The following is a 7219-nucleotide window of genomic DNA, read 5'->3' as shown; positions in this document are numbered from 1 at the left end:
TGCATCCAAAATATACAAAGAACTTTTAAAACTCAATAAGAAAACAACCACATTTAAAAATGGGCAAAAGATCTAGAAATCACTCATCAAAGCGATATACAAACGGCAAATAAGCATATGAAAATGTGCTGAGCATCATCTATCACTAGGAAATTGCACATTAGAATGGGGCACCTGGCTGGCTCACTGGGAGGCATGACTCTTGATCTCAGGGTTGTGAGTTCGAGCGCAGCTTTACTCATAATGGCCAAACACAGTAAGCCGCCAAGATGTGCCCTTCAGTAGGTGAATGGAGAACGTGTGGCCCATCCATACGACAAAATATCATTCAGCCATAAAAAGAAATGAGCTATCAAGCCCTGAAAAGACAGGGAGGAACTTTCAATGCATATCACTAAGGGAAAGTAGCTAATCTGAAAAGGCTATCTGCTACATGCTTCCAACTCTGTGATACTCTAGAAAAGGCGAAAATAAAAAGATCGGTGGAAGCCATGAGTTGTGGAGATGGAAGACAAGTGATGGACAGAGGAAGCACAGGGCATTTTCAGGGCAATAAAATTATTCCAAATGGTCCTGTAACAGCAGACACAGGCCTTTTTTCACTGTCCAAACGCTTAGAACTGCACGCAGGGCAATGAACTCTAACCTAAACTCTGGATTTTATCGATATTGATTCATTAATTGTAACAAATGCACCACACTTGGGAAAGATGTTAGCACTGGAAACTGTATGTGAAAGGCAGATAATTCTGTACTATATGCTACGTTGTTTTCTAGATTTAAAACTGTTCTTAAAAAAAAAAAAAAGTCCATTCTTTTGGGGGGAAAAAAAAGGAGTAGGAACAGGTATCAAACTTCTCATGAGATTTACTGTCCGGTTTTCCTTGACTCCACTGTCTAATTTCCCCTGGGCTCATCTGACCTTCAGAGATTCCAGACACGAAGGCCAATATTGGTTTCCATGAGTGGCCCACGCAGAGAGCCCTGCGATTCCCCGGACTGACCGGCTGGGTGTGGGCAAGGATCCTTCCTTGACGTTCCCAAAGCACATCTCAGCTTTCAGTGAGCGCCCACCTGGATCTTTCCTTAGGAACGGAGGAGGGGGCCTGTGTGCTTTTCCACTTCACTCTGGGGACCTCAAGCCTTTCTTTGCTCCGGGTCTTTGCCTCCAATTTTCCTTAGAGAGATGGGAAACAGACTACGCAAGGAGCTGGAGGTCACAGGCGGTCTACTCGGAGAAGTAAGCACGACAGGACAAAGAGGTCCATCACATGCCGCGGATGTGAGGACAGCCGCCTCGGTTCTCCTCGACCTGGATCGGCACCAGTCCTTTTGTTAGTACGATGATGTGTGACTGGTCATATGATAATACGACGATGATATGATATTGTGCCCTCTACCCCCCAAAAAAATCATAAAAGGAAACCGTAGGCCCCAGTTCCTTGAGATGTGACTGTATTTGGAGACACAGCCTTTAAAGTGGTAAAGTCATTAAATGCAGTCATTAGGGTAGGCTGCTATCCACCATGACTGGTGTCCTTATAAGAAAATTTGTTACGACATAGACACGCACAGAGGAAAGACAAGGTGAGGACGTTGAGGAGAGAGACCCCAGGAGAAATCACTCCAGCCGACACGTTGGTATTGAACTTCCAGCATCCAGGATTGTGAGAAAATAAAATTCTATTTAAACTACCCAGGCTGTGGTGCTTTCTTATGTTGGCTGGAGCAGACAAATGCATGTGAGTCGTCGCTTTCTTACTTTCTTTCATTCTTTCCATTTGGAATGTCACATTCAGTTCACATCATTTGAGCTCTGAGAACAATTGCATTTCGTATGGGGTGTTTCTGCAGGGTATCAGATCAGATCCTCCCAGTAATATTGGAGGGCAGGGATTTTTACCTCCAATATTAAGAGGAGAGGACCAACCCTGAGAGGTTAAAGAATCAAGGCAGGGTACGGCTGTAACCATTTCTGTGCCTTAGACCTTCTTTAGTAATTCAGTGACTCTTGTTTCTAAACGCATAAAATACATAAAAGAATACACAGGATTAGGAAGAAACCCAACTGTGTCAGAATATACTTATCAAATATATTTTAGAATTCTCATCTCATAATCCAAGTGCCTCCTTCTCAATCCTTCCAACAGCGAGCTCTAGAAGTAGCCCTAATAACTTGTCATTTCAAAATAGTGATACGTATAAACCAAATCTGCGTCAACTGCAACCTGCTCTAAAAATAGATCAGACTTCTCTCGTTGACAAATTGGCAACAAATTAAAAATACTGTTAATGCTCCTGTCATTCACCTAGTCGGAAACGCTGAATTTCAGTCAGTGATTACAGATCCTAAAGTGGCAGCGTTTCTACCCGTGTTCGTACACAGACCTCCTGAAAGCTCTCCCTGCAGTCTTCCCGCCCGGGGAGAAAGGGTAAGCCGGAATCCTTGCTCCTCTCTGACCCTGCCACGCAAGGACTGGTTCATCCCACCGCCACCACCACGGACCTCTCCCACGGGACCTGGACATTAAGGTGAGGGGAGTTTAAGGGAACAACAAAACCATACTCAGGTTAATTAATATTACAACGCCAATTCTAAAACTCACGATTAATGCAAAACAAACAAAACAAAAAACCACAACACCCTCCCTGATGAACAAAATATCCAAAGAGAAGACAGAGACGGGATCTGAACCCGGCAGGCAGACGGTGCCAAGCCCTGGGAAGGAGGGATCACAGATTCAACTCCCTACCTTGATGGGGCATCTGTTCTAGAACAGGAACGGCTCCTATACCTGTGTCCGTACAACCCACAAGCTAAGGATATATTTTTTAAATTTTTTTTTTTATGATTTTATTCATTTATTTGACAAATAAAGATAGAGCACAAGTAGGGAGAGGAGCAGGCAGAGGGAGAAGGAGAAGCCGGCTCCCCGCGGAGCAGAAAGCCAGACGCATGCTGGCTCGATTCTAGGATGCTGAAATCATGACCTGAGCCAAAGGCAGGCACTTAACCCACTGAGCCACCCAGGTGCCCCTACAGATACATTTTTAAAAGACAGGGGGACAGGAATCAATAGAAGACTGATACCTGGGGACATGTGAAAATTATCTGAAATTTGAATTTCAGTGCCCATCAGTAAAGTTCCATTGTAACACAAAAATGCCCAATCCTTTACTGCTTCTGGCTCATGACTGCAGATTTCGTGGCTGATACGTACCTTATGGCCCACAAAACATATATAACGTGTGCTGTCTGACAGGCTCCGGAAAGTTTGCCGACCCTTGTTTCTGAGAGACTGAGGGCCTCAACGTTCTTCACATAACTTGTTAACTTTTTCTACAAACTTTTTTTTATCTCCATTAGGGTGCCTTTTTTTTTTTTTCCAAAAAATTTTTCAGATTAAGTTAAATTAAGAAGCACCCTTTTGGGGGGACATCTGGGTGGCTCAGTTGGTTAAACATCTGACTCTTGATTTTGGCTCAGGTCTTGAACTCAGGGTCATGGGTTCAAGACCTGTGTTGGAGTCCACAAAAAAAAAGGGGGGGGGCACTTGTTTTTTTCATATTTGAGAAAAAGGAGGAGGACAATGATGGTAGGAAAAAAGCACAGATTGTCTTTAGGAAGCAGCCTCATCCTGTTGGTGGACGTTGATGGATTCTGGAAGAGAGAAATGCCTACAGCTACAGCACAGCAACGCACTCGGGGACAGTAAAGGTCATCAGAAAGACTCAGCAAAATTAATCCCATCCTGATAGGCCCACACAATGATGGGCAAAAAAAGCACCTAGACTATGGAAATCTACATTTTTCCCCTACCTCACAGAGTTTTCTCAGTTTTCTAAACATTTTCAAGATGACCTCACCAATCATCATCAGAGCCTATGAAATGGTGGGGGAGATACAATTATGAACATACCCATTTCACAGAGGTGGCAGGTTGAGTCTCAGGTTAGTGGGTGTATGGGTTTCCTATCACTGCAGCCACAAATTACCACACGCCTAGTGGCTTCAAAGCAACGTTATCATCTGACCCATTCTGGAGGTGGGAAGTCCCACTTGGGTACCACGTGGCTAACTACTATCAAGGTGCTGGTAGGGCTGGGGTTCTCCCACAGGTCCTGGGGACATTCAATGACCAGAGCCCACGTTCCGTGGCATGGGACACATCGCATAATTCCCACCTGCTGTTCTCTTGCCTTCCTCTTCCAATTCCAAAGTTTCCGGGAATTAGATTGGGCCAACCTCTATCAGCCATCACAATCTCTCCTTGGCAAGGTCCCTTTTTTTTTTCTCCCAGAGATTTCATTTATTTATTGACAGAGAGAGCGACAGTGAAAGAGAGAACACAAGCAGAGACAGAGGGAGAAAGGAAAGCAGACTCCCGGCTGAGCAGAGAGCCCGACAGGGGGCTGGATCCCATGATACTAGGATCATGTCCACAGCCAAGGGCAGTCGCTCAACCACCTGAATCCCCCAGGCGCCCCACGCATGGTCTTTCTGACGTGAATTCTTGTTGCCTATCAGTCAGTGAGTCATTTCACAGCCCGCCCACCCGGCACCCGGAGAACACACGAACAGAACACACAGCCCGGATCGACTCCAAGTGCCCAGGACAGGCGAGAGTTCCAGTGCGGCCCAGATAACACCCAGCTGTCAGGGCTACAAAACACCAGGAGATTATAATTCTCAGAAGGCTGATCCTCCTTCTCTCCTCCTTTGGTAAGCATATTTTGTTATAAGAAGTGACGTGCTTTTTTTTTTCTTCTCCCTTTGTTTCCACGTGTGCCTTTAGTGTTTAAACTGGCTGGAGAGAACGAGCAGGAGAAGAGGCTGGTTTTATAAACAGTTGCTGCCCAAAGCCCGTCTCCCACGTAGCGAAGCATGCGGCCACACTGAAAATCCAGCAGTTTTGAGAAGGGCTCAGGTGAAGCCACATAGAGGAGGAACGTTTGCCTCCCCGCATCCTCCCCCGCCCCCTGCCTTTGTCATAAAGCCTTTTTGATGTTGTTTTTACAAAACGAACAGCCACCTGATAAGATCAGACGTGTGTCAAACACCTATAGGGCCGGGCAAGCCTATCCTCATAGGCTTATCCTCATAGGCATAAACCCAAGAGAAAGGAAAACTTAGGTTCACACACAAAAAAATCTGTATGCAAATAGCTTTCTCAGAGTTGCCAGAACCTGGAAACAACCCAGCTGTCCTTTGACAGAGGACTGGGTAAGTAAACTAAGTGTCTCCGTATGGCGAGGCAGTAATGAGCCCTAACGAGGACCCAGCTTCACGCCCCTGCGTGGCTGACGCCAATCGCTAATTGGAATAATTACTGTCTCAAAGCCCAGCATTCTCCATGATTCCATTTACAGGATATGGCTTTCTAGAATGGGCACAACTCCACAAATAATCATTTCCAGGGGTGGGCATCAGGAGAGACATGGACTACAGCGGGGCAATTTGGGGAGAGGGGGCGGGAGCGGGTAACCAAGTTGTCCTATGTCTTGATTTCGGTGCCGGTTACATCACAGTAAACGTTGGCCCAAACTCATAGGACTGTACTTGGAAAGGTAGACTTTATTGTATGTAAATTATGCCTCAGTAAAACTAACCTCAGAAACAAAAACAAAAACAAAAGAAAGGAAGGAAGGAAGGCAGGCAGGCAGCTTGGGTGGCTCAGTCGGTTAGGCGTCGGCCTCTGGCTCAGATCATCATCTCAGGGTTGTGGGGTCAAGTCCCACACCCGACTCCCTGCTCAGTTGGAGTCTGCGCTCCCTCTGCTCCTCACCCTGCCGTGGTGCTCTCTCTCTTTTTCTCTATTTCAGATGAATAAATAAAATATTAAAGAAAGGAAGGACGGAAGGAAACCTAGAAGTTTGGAGGAAAACACTGTATAACTCGAGGAAATTATACCCTGGGGCTGTTTTCTGCCATACCTGCTTAAAGGCTGTCGTTTTGTTTGTTGTTCTTTTGACCACATCACAGCCACTTGATAAGACCAGAAATCTGTCAGGTAAAATTCTTAAAATGTCCCTAAGGCAGTGGGGAAGGCAGAGATCATTTTAATGTGCTTTTGAGATAACAGTGAGAATGAATCACATTTCCAAAATCCCCCACAAAACCCCCACACACACCCACAGAAGGCCACACCAGCACACGGCCCTCAGTCGCTCAGCTGGGGGCCTGACCAGACAGACGCTTTCCCAGGAAGTCTGAGCCGTGGCTGAGAGCACAGAAGTAAGGAATGCTTTCTGGAATGGGGGAACAAAAAGTATGCTCCCCAAAGGGTAGTTTGCCTTCGCACGGCTCCCCTTGGATGACTAAAATAGCTTTTTCAAATGAGTAGATAATCCCAAGGTGGTTTGAATTTTTAGATATTAAAGTTCTACCCAGAATGGTAAAAGTCTAAAATGGAAAGATTTCATACACGAGCTAAGAGTATGAAATGATGGCTGCCCCTCCCCTAGCTTCTGTAGTTTCATACAAGATGGACAAAGATAAGCGTGACAGCTATCACCTGACGTATAGGGTTCTAGTTTGAAGATATCCTCATGTTTATCGGAACATTATGTATGTGGTGAAATGTAAATAGAAACTTAAGTATGTCCAACAACCTGGGGCACCTGGGTGGCTCAGTCGGTTAAGCCTCTGCCTTTGGCTCAGGTCACGGTCCCAGGGTCCTGGGATCAAGTCCCCCGTCGGTCTCCCTGCTCAGCAGAGAGTCTGCTTCTCCCTCTCTTTCTCCCCCTCCCTCTGCTCATGCTCTCTTACTGTCTTAAAATAAAATCTTAAAACAAACAAACAAACATCTGACCCACATTCCTCAAAACTGTCAAGGTCACCAAAAACAAGGAAGAGAGACAGCTTCTCACAGCCCAGAGGAGCCTAAGTCACGGTGAGTAAATGCAATGTGGTATCCTGGGTGGGACCTAGGACAGATAAAGGACACTCGGGGAAACAGTGAGGACATCCAGTTGAGTCTGGAGTCCGATCGGTAGCATTGGAGCACGGACGACCGGTGAGTTGTGACACCAGTACCGTGGGGCTATAAGGTGTTGTCAGTAGGGGAGACTGGACGGCGGGTAAACAGAACTCTCAGCCCTAACTTTCTGTAACTCTAAAAGTAGTCTAAAACCTAAATTTTTGCTTAAACAAGTTAGAAAGCGTTCAGTTGACTTGAGAGAATTATCTCTCAAGGTAAAACATGTCTGGATCAACACA

This window comes from Meles meles, chromosome Y (assembly GCF_922984935.1).
Source record: "Meles meles chromosome Y, mMelMel3.1 paternal haplotype, whole genome shotgun sequence".
NCBI lineage: Eukaryota > Metazoa > Chordata > Mammalia > Carnivora > Mustelidae > Meles > Meles meles.
The sequence above is the reverse complement of the archived record's forward strand: the minus strand, read 5'-3'. Positions refer to the sequence as shown.